Below are 17,776 nucleotides of genomic sequence, written 5' to 3' on the forward strand. Positions count from 1 at the left end.
CGGGAGAAATACCTTATATACTCCCACTTTTAAAAGGCGACTGGGGTTTTTAGGGGACACAATCGCTAAATCCTGGGTGGGGAGAAATCATCATCCACCACCCTTTTAGTTCGGGCGTCACTGTAGAGACATTAGTTTAATTGGAAAAGCCGGAGAGATGAAAAATTAACAAAGCGTTCTCCGGGAATCGAACCGCGGACCTCTATAATACCGGTCCAGTGTGCAAAACCTCTACACCACGAAGTCACGCTAGGAAAGCGGGAGAAAAACCTTATAGTGTCACTTCACTTCAAGGAAATATTTGTTTATAAGCCTTTTTTTTTAAACTTTCCAATTGAAAAAGCACAGCTACGTTTTGAATAATTAAGACTTTTATTTATTAGGTAAGATTTCACATGTTATTAATTTATGATAGAATGATATTATCGCCAAGATTTTACCTATTTGATGAGTTTCTTACTTGCAAGTTTTTCCTACTTTTCCTACTTTTCCTACTTACTACTATTGCATTCTCTTTAAACAACTTGTTTCAACTACAGTAAAATCTTTGTTCTTCACGAACTTGATTTGTTCCTGAAGATCGTTAGTCAATTGAAATATTGTAAACGAAAACAATTTTCTTCAAAGGAATCAGTGTAATGGACCGCATATTATTTCTGATTTTAATTTTACAACAGTACTCCGTGCACAAGTTCATAACCCCAAACCAATTGAAATCAGTAAGTATATATATATATATATATATATATCTAAAGATAAACACAATGTCAAACAGAGAAAATAGACAAGAGCTTAATTTAATTTTGCCATAATTGTATATATGAGAGTGAACGGCGTGGTGGAAAATGATGAGAAAGATTTTATTGTTTGGTTACGAAATTCGCTTCCATAAAAACATTAGGTTACTGTCTTACACCTTTTCTTTGTTTCTGTGAGACCATTCGACTCTGAGAATCATTGGGTCTCTGTTTCAATCAAAATCTGTCCAACGTGTTTTGTAATTGCCTACATTTTGAAATGTTTCTAAAGTGAGACATGGCATTTTCATGGAAAATGCTTGTGCTGTATCTTACTACTTTTTTATTGGGTGATATCGAGACATAAAAACTTTATACGTTACCCCATTTTACAGAAATTATGCTGTAATGTTCCAACCTAGAATTTACAGCTAAATGTATGGAACCTTGAGCACTGGTAAGCGAATAATCGCTTTAGTTCAGGAGACAGAAACTCAAGAAGGGTTGATTACCCTTTATTGCTCAAAATAAAGTTCACAGTCGGTCATCTCTCAAGACGTACAGAAAAGCCTCTACTTGGGCTTGATCTCAAGAATACTAAGAAATAAACTTAACTAAACTAAAAAGATATAGCCGAAGCCATCAAAATTCTACAGATGTTGACCCCTTAAACGCTAACTAAACGGCGAAGTTATCAAAGGCCTGAAATACGGCCGAGCGTAATAACAGCTTACAGAGTGTGTAGCCAAAAGGCGAACGCGCTCTGCTCAGAATCTCTGGCTCTCTAATGAAATGAGCAGAATTTCGACTTTAAATACTGCTCTTCTTTCATTTGCATTTAACCGCGATTATGAAAACACATTCTGGCAGGAAATTTGTAAGCTGAAATTAGAAGTGACAGGAAAGTGGCTTTAACTAAAAATTAACTGTTAAAAACTTAGGATAAACCTTACAAGGTCAATCAGAGAACTAAAAGAATTTTTTCCCTCTTCCTCCTCTTCTGAAAGCATGTCTTCCCAAGTCAATTTTTATTGCTGCATCTGAAGTTGCAGAATTTTCTTGTTGAGTTCATTTTTATAGACTTTTAGTAACTTCGCGTCTAGCCTCTAGTAAATTCTTACTTTGCCTAGAGAAAAGCTGTCATAAATAACAAGATGCCTGCAAGAAGGAGTGGCCAATTTTCATTATTTGTTGCTTAATACGTCGAAATTTTTCAAAGTTTCACGTGTTGATTATTACATATATGTTTGATGATCTTTGATCGTATCTTCATTTTCGGCCTCAACCTCCAAGGGTTTTTACCAGTATCATGAAAATTACATTACTGTCTCGGCCTGCAGCCCACGCTGGTTATGATTTTCTCCAGGCCGAATTCGAGTAACGTCGTCAGGCCGAGTTAATGAGAGTTAAACACTAATGGAAAATATTAAAATAATATTCTCAGAAATCCGTTACGCGGCATAAGTTAGCTCAAAACAGGTTTGAAAACATTCATATGCTGCGTACATAAATGTTTTCGTAAATCGATACACAGTTTACCTTTCGAGACATTTTTTGTTCAAATAACTTGTTTGTGAACCGAATTATCGTGAAGTGAGGCGTTCATGAATCAAAGTTTCACTGTACATGATTTTATGATATATACCTTGAATTTCTAAGGGTACGTTTTCAGGCCCCATGGTAACTGTTTATCTTAAAACGCTTACAGTAATTAAAGTAGAATCTGAATACGCAAAACAGACAGCATTTTCTTACTAGATTTACGGTTTTAACCTTTTAATATTTTAAAATTTGTTTTAAATGTTTCATGGAAAATTTTTCTTTGAATTTTAGATATATATGAATTGTACAGAATACAGCTTTTTTGATACTGTGCATTAGAGCTAATAAATAATTTTTTTTTGTTATTACAAAATAAATTTAAAGCGAATAAAATTCGTTACGGAACTTACCTAAAATGCTTAATTTTTTTTTTCCTTTTTACGAACAGACATTTGTTTCAGTGTTAAATGGTAACTGAAACACTAAACGAATTCAAAATTGGTTACAGAACTCAACCATTTTGGTTTTGCTTGATTTATGTAATTACGACAAAGCCTCGAGGACTATCTGCCTAAGAGAAGGGATGTCTTTGTGGAGGATTTTCTAAGAAAACTCAACCATAACATAGGTTTAAGAAAGGCAGTAGACAAATACTAGATGCAATTATTTTAAACTCTTAATTTCAGTTTCCTAAATTTTACATGGTTTAATGGCATAAACCTTTCCTTTCAGTTTTCCCTGTGAGATGAACTCTCAAGATCTGAGTTCTGGAAATCTCCGCAATCTTCGGAAAAGCTATTCACAGCTTAGACAGAACTGTCAGAAAAGTTTAAATATACATTTCTTTTGGGAAGCAATGAAAGTAAACACCTACTACAGTATTATTGCTGTATTTTGTCATCGGTTGGACGAATACTGGGAATAGTTTCCACCATGGATGTTGAGTCATTCGGTTATTTTGATGCTAGAGACGTGAAAAATGAGCAATGCCCTCACCGGGGCTCCACCCTGGACCTCTCGAATACGCGCCGAGTGTGCTACCGTTACACCACGAAGGCATGTAGAAAGGTGGGAGAAAATAGCTTATATACTCCCCCTTTTAAAGTGCTACTAGGGATTAGGGGACCCAATGGCCAAATGAAGAATCATCATTCACCACGTCCTAGTTCGGGCGCCACCGCAGAGACATTAGGACTTTTGGAAGCAGAAGATGGGAAAAATGAGCAAAATCCTTGCCGGGACTCGAACCTGGACCTATCGAATACTCGCCGAGTGTGGTACCGTTACACCACGAAGACATGCAGAAAGAAGAGGAAAATACGTTATGGGGATAAGTGCGATTTGTAGTGCTTACAAAAGGCCTACGATAGTTGTAACTAGTTTCTGCGAAGACAGTATAATTTCCAGTCGACCAGGGCTTTCATGATATCCAGATCTTGGAATCTCTCGTAATCTAAAAATTTAAAGAGAATATTATCTTCGAAATTGACAAAATTCCAGTAACATTCAGCTCTTTGAGATGTTCCGTTAAGTGAAATGTCGACCTCCAGATGCCTGCAAGGAGAAGAGGCCAATTTTCATTATTTGTTGCTGGATACGTCGAAATTTTTCAAAGTTTCAAATTTTATATATATATCATACATTATATCTGTATCAAAATATAACTAGAGGCTTCACATAAGTGATATAATAATTTATAATTTTTTTTACACATAATTTTTTGCGCATCTTATTTCATTTTATTCCTAAATAATCAAAGCTTTCCGTTCTGTGTGTTCTCGGGGTGTAGCGGTTATGCCGGGACAATAGGTGATAATTTCCTGCTACAGGGCGACAACGTTAGACAGCACAGGGTTCGCATCGTGGATGATTATGTTCAGCAGCAAACAGTTCAGGGCATGGAGTGGCCAGCTAGAGCACCGGATCTGAATCCTATCGAGCATGTTTGAGAAGACGTACAGCAGTTTCAAGCCTCTCAGAACGTTGCCACGCTTGCAATTGCTTTACAAGAGCAACAGCTATCCTGTGGAACTTCCTACAGAATTGATAGACTGCATACGAGTAATTGACAGCATCGCACATCGCTGTATGTGTTGCTATTGCTTCTAAAGAGAACAAATTAACTATATTTATATATATTTTATGCTCATTAAAAGTAACTATTTCAAGTGAAAATACAATAACTCTTACAGTAATATTTAATTATAACTTTGTATATTCCACAAAGTGAAACATATATAATGATTAATAATTTTGAAATGGAAAACATTAAAAATATATTTTTTGAAAAATGGCAAATAATATTAAGTAGTATAAATAAAACATCAGCTCAAAAACTTATGGCATAAACTTTTCAAGCATATTTATAATTTAATTTTTCTTGCTTTTAAAGAAAAAAACCATCAATAATTTTTTCAAAATCTATTTGATTACTTAACTCATGTTCTATAGAGAGAACTGCTATGTTTGAAAGTTTTTCTTCGCCTAGTGAAGATCTTATATGATTCTTTATTATTTTAAGTTTCTTAAAGCTTCTTTCGAAACTAATTACAGTAACTGGTCACGTTAAAAAAATTCTTAACGCTGCTTCCAGATTCGGATAAAATTATAATTGTGAATTATTTTTTAAAGTTCTAAGCTTTCAGTTGCTTTTATATCCGGAATTATTGAAATAATATGGTTTTTAAAACTAGATATTTTCAGCGTTCATATCATTCGGATATTTAAGTGCTAAGTTATAAACTGCTGCCTCTAAATTACTTAAATCTAATTATATTAATTGTTCACCAGTTCGAAACTGAAAATCGGAAGAGATTTCATTTAACTTTTTGTATCGCCATTTCAGTTGTGAAATTAAAACGTCGAACACTTCTTTAATTTCTATAAAAATATATTTTTCTGAAAAACTACAATTTATATCAATTGATTCCTCACAATTTGATTTATTAACTTTTCATTTCTTTTCAAATTCTGATGATTAATTCATCTCTAAAGCTGAAATTTTACATTTTTCAAAAATGCATTGAGAAATATTGTAACTGTAAAGCGCAGCTTTGATGAACGTAATTTCTTAATTTTTTTCTTCTTTTGTATTCAGCATCACTGGGTTTTTTTAGATGACACCGGTGAAAAATTCGATTTTTGAATGATTTTGATTAAGAAATTATCTGAATTTTACTTTTTGTCATAAGAAAATTAATAAAAATTTATTGTTGAATGAAATTTACGAAATGTTAAAATTGAAAAAGTATAAAACAAAAAGTATTAAGAAAATATTTAAAAATATTATCGCCCCATAAACTTCTTTCTTAACTCTTCTTCTTAAACTTCTTTCGACGTAGCATTTGACATTTCTGTTTGACTATGAATAAGATTCTCTTTTGAATCGCATTTATAAACGCTTTATTTAGCTAATTATAGTGTTCCATTTTCCTTCCTCGTAGGTTTTGGATCTTTTCTGTTATAGCAGAAGATGCACCAAAAATTTTTCTCCAGAAAGTTATATTTTGCCAACTTGATATTTTCAGTGAGAAAAACACACTTTCATAATCAGTTCATTTCAACCGCAGTAAAAATCGTCTTTAGGATTAATGGTCTCAGTAAACGGAGAACAACGGATTGCCATACTTTAAAAAATTATTCACAATACTTATTTTGAAAACAGTAATATAGTTATAAAGAGATATGAATTTAACTGTACTTAATAGCAGTGCTTCGCAACCGGTGTGCCATGAGTAGGATATAGGTGTGCCGCAATCAAATACATGTATTCGACATTTTGCAATTTTTTATCATGTATTTAATACACAATGACAATTTTTTTCCTTAATAATGTCTATTTTAAATGTTTTTATATATTTCACTGTTGTGTGGTTGTGTGTGTGATTGTAAGTGTGTGAGCATTTGAATTTTTTCGGCACTTCCTTGATAACTTGTAACTCTTTGATGTGCCACGAAATTCCAGAAAGATTTTTTGTGCGTCGCAGGTGAGAAAAGGTTGCGGAGCACTGCTTAATAAGCAACGTAGTAGAACATTGTGAAGTTCGGGCTGTTTACGCTGTTTTACGCTGTTTGCAACAATAAAATGAAGCAAACGATACTCACATAAACACATACTTTTACACGAGCTATGGTTTCGTTATATAAAATTTGGAGTTTGCAATGTTGTTTTACCACAATTATGTTATTAATGCATCAAAATCCATTACAATTCCTAATTTAAATTTCTAATCCTCTGTACATTGCAATATTAATGAAACCTGAGTATGGTTATTATGCTGAAACCATTTCGCATTTCTACAATGATACGAACATGTTTCCGTCATTGGTCAATATGTTAAGTAAAATTGCGACTTTCACTTTAAGCACTTCAATAGATATTTTCGATCTCAGAAATTCTTCTTAACAATTACTAAGTAATAATTTCTACATTTCTGGTCTTTCCATTCATGTTCGCGTTCAGAAGTGGCCAAGGGTTAACCTAGGCAACTTGCTTAAACAGTTTATTATAGTGATCGGATTGACTGTATTTAGTCTTCTGTACCTTGAATATCAGACAGTTCTTTTAGATCGTCCTCCACGAAAGTACAGCTTCTAAAGCATATAGTGTCGCGAGCATCATTATAATAGATTGATCAATGAAAACAGTCTTTAATATTCACAGAATCTTTCATCAGTTAAACTATCCACCCCCGACGAAAAGTTTATTTGAGCTTGAGCAGAAATTTATATGCCATCTAATTTAAATGTGCCGATAGTTTGGCTGTCAGACACTTTTTTTTCCTAAAAATCTCATGATATCTCAATAAAAGCATAATTATAAAATTAACAAGATTTAATGATACTTCATATTTTATCTTTACTTTTATTGTGCCTCATCAATTAACTCAAGAAACTTCTACGTGTTAAATTTCGCGACTATGACAGGTGTTTATCATTAATTTTTATTAAACAGCAACGAGTATTTCTGAAATTTTTTTGGCAAGAAGCATATGTTTTAAATATATTTTTATATCGATCCCGTTAGAGTCAACGGAACAAAAACTACATTTTTTAAAAGATATTTGTTACGTCAAAACCAATTAATTACATTAGAATTAGTCAGAATCAGGGCCAGGACGAGGGGGAGGCACTTACCTCAGGTGAACAAATAACTAATTAAAGAGCTTAAGTCAAACTAATGAGAGACAGCAAAGAACAACTAATATCGGCAGTATAATATTTTCTATGAAAGTTTAGTGTATACAAAGTGTAATTAGTTCCTTAAAGCTACTTTCAATAACAAATTTTAATGTTAGAAAATAATATATACACTAATGGGAAAGCTCATGTCTTTTGAGAATAAATTAATGCTATTAGTTTTTATTTTTCTTTTTTTAGCTGGATTGTTCATAACACAAAATTCTTTTAATATTCACTGATGTATTCCGAAATTAAAAGTTAAAAATCATAACTTTTAAAAACAAATTTCTGAATTTTTGATCGAATAGCTAATTTGGCGCTCCTTCTGTTTGTTCACCTGCCTCACTCTCGTCTCGGCCCTGTCTTTTATACTCATTTTTAATAACTTACTGAAACAATTAAGGAGTTAAAAAAACACTTAGGGGGTGGTATTCAAACAGTTGGTCAAAAGTTTTCAAAGCCTTTTTATACCATTTATTATCATCAGATCATTTCAAAATTTTTGTTCAGTGTAGTAAGGATATTAAAGCGGTTTTTTAGGGAAAAAAAAATTCGGGAATATAATCTATTTTGCGGTACCAGGTCCCCTTAAACTTCGATTATTGCTTCAATCAGTTTGGTACATTTGACTTGTATGATCTGTTGGGATTTTTCGGAGTCAGAAAATATGAGACTTCAGCAGTTCCTTCTCCAGGATTCGAGCTCCGAACTTTCCAATTGCTAGCTCTTTATACGCTTCATTTAAACCACGAAGGCATGCTGTAAGAACGGGGATATTGCTTATATTTTCCTCCACATAAAGGGTAGTTGGTAAAGACGGAACTCCGTCATAAAATCCTGATGACGATAAATAATTGTCCCCAAATTTTAGTTCCGTGGCATTTTTAGATTATAATCCGCGTGTTTTATGGCTCGTATTTTTTAGAGCCAGGAAACACGCGGATTCGGCGATGCCCTTGCTGAGATTAGAACTCAGAACCTTCCGATTGCCAGCTGGACATGCTTTCCAACTACACCACGAAGGCACTGGATAACGCAGGAGAAAACACCTTACAGTTATCCTAAATTTAAAAACTGTTTTCTATATTACACAGGGCACAAACACAGGTAACAAAGGGCACAAAGAATATTATTTCAGTAGCTACAAAAAGTTTAAAGGGAAAAAAAATTAGTTGGAAAGCTACGTGATAGGGACTTTCGAGATCGTTTATATGAAACTGACTGTTAATAAAACATGAGGTCTTCGGTGCAGAAATTATCCCAAAGATTTTTAAGATAATAATCAAGTTAAAAAAAAAGCATTGCATATTCTGGTAAAAATAAAGTATCTTCTCAAAAACTAATCAAAGAATGTGAAGAAAATATAAATACTTTCTCCCGTTTCCTTAGCATGCCTTCGGGGTATACTCGTCAGCAGGTTCCACACGTATTCGAGAGGTCCGTGGTTCGAGTCTCGGCGAGGGCATTGCTGATTTTTCATCTTCTGCTTCCAAAAATCCTAATGTCTCTACAAAATTTAAGTCACAAAAATCATAATGTGCATCAATTGTTTACAGTAATCACAAAAGACGAAACACTGACTTTACTAAATGCACTTTTCAGGAATTATTCGAGCCAAATAATTATTGTAAGCCTTTTCTGCTCTCCTCAAAAGGAGTTTAATCTTGGGCTCACTGTTAAACTAAGTATGATGTTGTTAGTAGTTCTAGGAATGGATTTCCAGAATTCCAAAGTTCTAGGATGTTTCCAAAGTTCTAGAAAAGAACTCTAATTCTTTTCTAGAATTTATAGGGTCATTTCATAGAACTTATAGATTTCATATAATTCCTAGAACTTAAAGGCACTCTGTTAGCTAGACACAAGTCTTGACGTGCTTATGCAGCTATTCTGTGTAATACTTTTTAGGCCACATCAGTGTTTTAACAGTTAAAGACGCATTTTTGTTGCACTTTTTCAAACCATAGAAGAAGCGAAAAGTAAGCATTTTCTTTTAGTAGAAAGAGAGTGCGAAAATTTCAGGAATTGTCCAATGTCTGAGAAGAGTGTTCTGTTCCCACATCTGATCCCCCATTTGAAAAAAAATCTTTACTGGGTGTTCGGTTTGACAGTTTAATCACGCCATAAACACGTGGATCGAGGAGATACTGTAAAAGTTCTTTGAGAACAGCTTAACCCTTTGCGGCACAGTGTGTCCGGTCTGGACACGCCTAAAAATTTCCTTCTGTACGCACAGAAAAATTGAATGAAAAAAGATTTATAGGTTACTGTAGGTTACTCTGTACCTTCATTATTTATAGTAGATGGCAGCTCAACACAAACAAGTCCATATATTTTAGCCATGTTTAGTTTTTTAAGACCCTCATTTTTCAAAGAAATCTTCCAGATTTTTTTTAAGGTATAAAAGAATTGTTTGAAAGGAAATTTCTATGTTATTTTTTCGGCTGTATGCTAATCTTCTTATTCTATATTAGTTTTAAATTTTTACATTGAAATCTTGCCTAAATCAAACGGCGAACCCTAGGTGTGCCCAAACCGGGCTCACCAGTAATCTAGGACAACTGAGAGTCTGTATTCTTTGTTTCTCCGCATCTCATCGGTCAGTTCATTGACAACAATGCTCGTTTCAGCACTCTTTTCGAAGCTCTATTCGATCAGTGTGCTCAATTTGGGCACACCCACAGAATTAAAACGATAAGTGCTATCTTCACAAAATTTTACTTGTGTACTCCTCTAGGCCTAATTAAACAGCCTACCTTTATTATTATTATTATTATTATTATTATTATTATTATTATTATTATTATTATTATCAAAACTCCAAATTTAAAAGGTAGCGTGCCGGAAAGAGTTAAAAAATTAGTTTTACATGCGATAAGTGTGTTCAATTAAATAAGCATTACGCTGAAAAACTGCGTCGTAATATTGACGAAACAAAACAAAAAAAAAAAAAAAAAGAAAAGAAAAGAAAAGAAATTGGACCTAAATTTCTAGAACTTTGGAAACATACCTTGTAAATATACACAACTGCCTTCTTAGTTTGGTCTTTTTATGATGAGGTATAAGCATCTTTGTTTTCACAACTACCAGCTTTTTAGTTTGGAATTTTTGTTGCTGCAGCTATTTCACTACTGAAATATTTAAATTGCATATTAGCCACAGTTTTACTAACATTCATCTAAAAGTTAAATATTAACCAAATTTTATTTTACGGTTTGTAATTAAGTTATTTAATCCTTTTTTTAAGAGAGTTTTTATTACAATTTTTCATATTCGTGAATGGTTCGTTGCCTGTATTTTTATCATTATCGATTTATGTATGAATTTGCGCAAGTTAAAATGGTTATGTTGCTTCAAGTTGGAAATGTCATTTACCATGTTTTCCACTATATTATTAAATCAAATTTCGGATTTGCGCAGGCAATAATAGTAGTAACCGGAGGTAACCGTGCGGTCAAAGGATGCCGCCATGACGTAATATAACAATAGATGACGTAAGAGAACAATAGATGTCGCAATGGGGGGCGCTCCTTTGATGTTCCGCCTCCGTCATCTTGGATCACGTGACAACCGGAAGTGACGTCACAGAAAAGCGTGGCCTCCGCCATCTTGGATTTCTCCGGAAGTGACGACACCAGCGCCATCTTGTATCACGTCTTGGAATGACATCATCAAAGTTTCGTTTTTATTCTTTGTGATATACGTTTTAATTTATTATTTTAAGTGTTTAATCATTTTTATTCATTATTTTTAATTAGTTTTAATTGATTACATTATATTTTTAATACTTTTTAATGAATTTAATATTATTTTCCCTGAATTTTAAAAGTAACTTCACCGCTGGGATTCGAACTCGCTATCTCTGGGATGGGAGTCTAGCGCTTTACCGCTCGGCTACCCTGTCCTCTTATCAGACTTGTTATTTGAAACTCTTTGTCCCTTTGAGTTTTTGCACCATTGATGACATAAGGCTGAAAGTCTGCGCATGCGCTTTGACATGAAAACCGCGTCACACATTTGTTTTTACACGACGGCTAGGATTTCTTTTGGCTTCTTAATCATTACTTTATTCATTGCTGTTTTAAATGTAAGATTTTCCCACGGTTTAATTTTTTTTATTATTAAGATATTTTTAATTGTTTTCAATTTTCATCTCATTCTTACTTTTTTAAGTTATTAGTTAATTTATTAATTTTTATTTTATTTTTTTCCCTTTCCCAAACATAAATTTTATTTTTAACTTCAACAAAAGTGAATTTAAATTTTCTTTTTACTTTTTATCTTGCAAAGTTTATATTTTTTTTATATTTAATTTTCTTTTTGGTTTTACAAAAGTAATATTTATTTTTACGAATTGAATTTTTCCTTTTCACTTTTTTATTTTGCAAAAGTTTTTTTTTTTTTTTTTTTTTTTTCCAAAATTTTTTCCTTTTTGTATTTTTACTTTATTTTAATTTTTTGTTTAACTTTCTTTTTGGTTTTACAAAAGTAATATTTTTATTTACGAATTGAATTTTTCTTTTTCACTTTTTTATTTTGGAAAAGTTTTTTTTTTTCCCAAAATTTATTCCTTTTCTTATTTTTACTTTACTTTATTTTAATTTTTTGTTTAAACTTTTTTTTGGTTTTACAAAAGAAATATTTATTTTTCCAAATTTAATTTTCCTTTCCGCTTTTTATTTTAAAAAAAGTTGTTACTACATTTTTAACTTAATTTTTTTTACAAAAGTAATATTTAGTTTCATAATTTTAATTTTTTTGAGTTTTTTGTTTACACAAATGTTTTTTTGTTACATTTTTATTTTACCCTTAACTTTTTTCCCTTGTTTTAAATACAATACGATGTTACATTTCCATTTCTCCAAAAGTAAACTTACCTACATTTCTGTGTCTTTGAAATTTTAAGCTGGAATTTACATGCATATAACTTCACTAGATAATATTTTCTGTAACATTAAGCCAATATACACAATGCTCTTTCTATATAGTTTAACTGGAATACTACATTTCTTACTTTTTTTACTACTAAGTTGGAGATACTCAGAACTTTTCCTTCTAATGCATTGTACTAACTATTAATGCCTGTATTAACGTTTTTGGCCAACTATACAAAACTTTGTTGATTCCCTTTTACACGTCTTACTTTTATTCAAAGGATTCACCAAACTATGTCTGACAAATGTAATTTTTACACTTTCCATTTACACATTTACCCTTATATTTAACTTATAAAACATATTCATGCTGTATTTCTGATTCCTTTTTCCCACAATAAATACAGACTTACACATGTTTCTTTATTGTAAGACTTACTAACTTTAAAACAAATCTTACAAGGAGCAATAAATTTTCATGGTATGAAGCCCACTCAAACCAATGCATGGAGCATTTCTACCCAGTTAAGTTTAGATACATACCAATAGTACTTCATTTTTTCTTATTTTATTCTACAGATATTTATACATATATATTCAGAACACTTCCTTTCATTCAGTAAGATTCATTTATACTACTAACACAAATTTTGCTAACTCTTTGAAATATTTTACGAAAATATCTTATATTTTCTTGCACACATCCTACTTAAATCACCAAACATACACTGAACCTTGATTTTTCCTTCATGTGAAAACGTCACTCGGATTTTTAATATGATTCCACCATTTACCGCAGAACTTTATAAACACTACTCTATTTGAACTTATCACAGCCTAACTCTCTTAACAAGGTACAGAAGATTGAATTATATTTTAACTACAGAGAAGAATATCCACATTGTAATGAATTATTTTAAATTTGAATTATAATCACATTTTGTGAAGGAGAACTTAAAGTCTATAATACACATGGAATTAATATTCAGCCATGGAAATGAAACTTTATCGCCTTTTTCCCAATTTGGAATATAAAAATTTGTTAACTTGGAATATTTTTAACGTATTCATTGTAACTTAACTGAAAAATACTCATATTTCCCATTGTCAATAATTTATTTAGCACTGAACTCTTACAGCCTTTTGAGAACGAAATTTAATTTATCATACCTGACAAATGACTCCTACATAGTTATGATACATTACACGAAATACTGAATAAAGTTCCAAATAATGATCTAACATAGTAATTAACATAAAAGACCTAACACAAATAATTTTAAGATAGAAATTTCAAACTGACATTGCTTACTAATGAACTTTTACAGCTTTTTTTGACTGACATTTAACTTCTCATAGATAATAAATAAAATTACACACAAATAATTATACAAAATAGGTAATAATGACAGAAAGTCCATATAATGATCTACTATAGTCACCAACTTTAAAAATTTTAACGCATTTCTAATATAAGAAAGACCACACTTTTTTGAAAAGCATTATTTTAATTAAACATTGGAGCCACGCAGTCCTGCGTACATGCATAACATCTTTATTTATCATGAGCATGACACATAATAAGTAAATAAAATTTTCACAAAGTACGAAACACATTTCTCTTTTAAATGAACTGTACTCTTAAGAAAAATGCAGTATGGAATGCTTAGAACACTCAGGGCCACAGTTCCTCATTTCCCCACGCATTGACCAAAATATACATGTACTTTAAAATCAGTTAAACAAATTCAAATGTTAGTATTCAAAGAGGAATACTTCACAAATTAGATGAAAGAAAGGTACACAATGAACTTGAGTGAAAAATACACAAAAGCATGTAAGGACCGAGAAAAAGATGTATTCGTGGAGAACTTTTTTAAGATAAACTTGCTCTATTTTTGCACATGGGTTACATTTTGCATTTCAGATTAAGGAAACATTCAAGATAATTCCTGTATAACTAGGGATTTTATTCACACTTGTTAGTACTGTAATTTATTAGAACAGTCACAGACATATAGGACAAGTATGCCATTTCCAAGGAAAACAATTTTCCCAAGCCAGACTTTAACAGTGAAATATAAAAGGGAATAAGAATATCCCATATTTCAAACAAAATTAGTATCTGAGTATGCAAAAACATGAACAAGAAACGAATATTTTTTCTGAAAATGTTCCGAATGGTTTAAGTTAGGACTAGTTTCATGAACAGAGCATGAAAAATAATGATGAATTTTTAATTTTATTTTGTCTGTAGTACATTTACTTATGCTAAAATCTTCCATTTTGGTTGACTGTACTTTACATTCAGACCTAAGTTGATAAATCAGAGTGATTTTGTGTTTTAAAGCTTCAAATTCAGAAATACTACAACTCAAAAGCAAAAAGATTAAAATGACAAGAGAATATACTGCAAGCAAGCGAACGTGATAAATGACTTTTTGGGCTGAATTTCATGAATTCATAGATGGGGTGCAAAATTTTAATGCACTGTATATGAACTATTTTTCAAATGTATTACGATCACCAACTTTACATAGACTTTAAGTAAACATTTCATGTTAATTTACCATTTTATCTATGTATTTACTAAATTTTTGCATTTTGTTTATAAATATAATAACAAAAGGACATAAGAGAACATTTGTTTCTTGAAAATGTCCATAATTTTACCCAACTGTTATTTCTTTCATAGCTTTGAAGTAACCTATTAAACACATAGTTATCTTGTATTGACCAGACAGCCGTTGGTCTTGCCAATGTCTGAGGGAAGTCACAAAGCTAGAGAATTTAAGTAATATTTTACCAGTACGGAGAACTTCTTACGGCGTTTTCGATGAAAATTGACCGAATTTAGTAGTTCATTACTAACCTAGGAGCCTTTAACTATTTTTTTATTCGAAAAAAACACACCAGAAATTATCATCAAGATTTTCCATACAGATATATTGTACTACTTTTCATGCCATTACATTTCAAATGAAATTTGATTCATTGTCAGATAGTTAAATGTTTGTTATTTTTTCGCATACGAATGCATTTTCGTGTCTCACATACGCTCATTACATATGATTTAACAAAATTACGAACAAGTTAGAAGTTAAATGAATATTTCCTGAAATACTGTACATTTCATTCCGGAAAGTTTACATGAGTACCTTCATTTCGAAACCCCTAATGTTTCTTTTCCTGAATTCAAAGTAAATTTTGAGTGTAGAATTTTCAGTTTTGACAGAAGTTATTTGTAAGTGGCTGTGATGTGTTCGTGTTTTCATAAACCGTTTTTGTGAAACACCCTATTGGTAACCTTTAGAACAGTTTAAATATTACCATTTTTTACCTTACTGCCACTGCAAATCATTGAATTTTCAAATATTTTCCTTTTTTATCGTTTACAGTGCCTCGTAAAGTCTTGAGAACAAATTTTTACTAAATACTTATATCATTCGATTTAATAATTTTGTTACACGTTTGGAAGATTTAACTTCACTATCACGCTAAACCAGAAGTTAAGAAAAGAAATGTAATTGTTATCTTAGTATTCTATGGGGATAGATTAATTTTCTCTGACATTGACGTATTCGTATGTAGATAATAGAGACTTTTAACCCAGCTCATACAGACTTGGAATATTTTCTCTAAGTCACCACGATGACAGACTTGCATTGTCATAGACGTTTTTCTCGTGAAATATATTTCTTTCTTAAAAGTTTATATGCTAATTTCTTTAGAAACATGTCTAAGAAAATACCTCATCTTCATAAGAAACATCAGATTTGATTTAAATTAATGATAAAATAAGAATCATTAATTTGTAAATATATTTCTCTTTGACTCAAAAGTTTCTTTATCATATTCGAAATGAACAATTAATTGTACATAACTAATATATTGTATTGATGAACCAGAGTTATATTTTACCTTACTGCATTATATTTCAAAGTGAATGTGTTTTATTGCATATTTTAATAAAATCTTAAAAGCTTAAATGAGTGTTTCATTACAAAATTTGTACTTTCTAACTTCATTCTACTGAAACGAAAACATTCATAACTTATTACGAAGAAAAAGTTTTACATATTATACTTTTTGATTAATTTTCATACCACAGTATTATCTTTGAAAATTTGTTTCCTAATCCACTGCTAATATATTACTAATTTTCGCTCTTTCAATACACTTCGTACGTGATAAAAAAACTCAGTTTAGAAACTTTTTTCCTTAACGCCTTGTATTGCATTGCTGAACCGGGGCCATGCTTTCATTTTTATTACATATCATGCGAATATTTTAAAAAAAAGCATATTTTTTCCTTCTGTTAGCACAATTTTAACCAGCATTTTACTATTACAGAGACTTCTTTAGTAAAATTTCAAGGGTTAAATTGATCGTTTCACTATTAATTTTGAAGATTCTGGATATATCCTATTTAAAAGTTCATAACCGATTAGCAAAATAATTTATATATGTACTTTGTTGTCCTCTTGGTTAATTTTTAAAGCGTTTTTCAACTATAACACTTGATTTCTAGCGAAGTATCGAAATGATTATTTACTTTCCACTTTTTCCAAAGAATTTCGTAGACACATATGTTCAGTACAGAATATTTTCCTAACTTAAAAATATTATTACCAAAATAGAAAAATATGCAAAATTTTCCTAAAAATTTATATATTTGTTTTTTAAAAACATGTACACGAATATCCACATTTCATTACTTAATGTGTACTTTCCTATATCAGAACTAAAATTTCGAACGAAAATTTTTTAAATAATGTCATATTCCATAAAATTTATGTCTTTGTGATGTCATCGTCTTTTCGCAAACGTTTTGAGAGTAGACGTTTAGACATTTCGAAACTGTTTTCTCTTTGCTATTGGAAACTATTTTATCTTTGCTGTTGGTATATGCCAATGAATTCTGGATACTTTTTTCTCTTGGTTTATCTTCAGCTTATGAGTTATTTAAATACTTAAAAATATATTTGTAGATCTTTTATTTTGACACTTGTGATAGATTTTTTTGGATGTTTTTGGAAAATGTATTTTATTCACGTGAATGAAACTGATGTTTTCTTAAAATTTTATTATTCAGAGTGTTAGTCAATTACGATAGAATGCCGGATTTGTTCTCTTTATTCAACATTCATATGAACTTCGGTATTCCAAATCCCTCACGCAAAATGTAATTTTTCTATCAGTAATAGGAAGACGAATGGAATAAATGCAGGTTATGCAGACATAAGATAAAAAATCTGGAAGTAAAAGACATTCTCCAGATCTAAACAATTCAGTAGAATGTGCAAATATTCATCCTATTCGAAGCTTATTTTTTCAATTACATAGAATATAAAATGTAAATTTAATAAAAAGAGATATAATGAAGATCGAGTATTCTGCAAAATCTGGATGGTAATTATACAAAATTAGTTATAGAGCAGGTTT

The sequence above is a fragment of the Stegodyphus dumicola genome, chromosome 6 (assembly GCF_044657685.1).
Source record: "Stegodyphus dumicola isolate Sdum_Otavi_A_Nest chromosome 6, ASM4465768v1".
NCBI classification, from domain to species: domain Eukaryota; kingdom Metazoa; phylum Arthropoda; class Arachnida; order Araneae; family Eresidae; genus Stegodyphus; species Stegodyphus dumicola.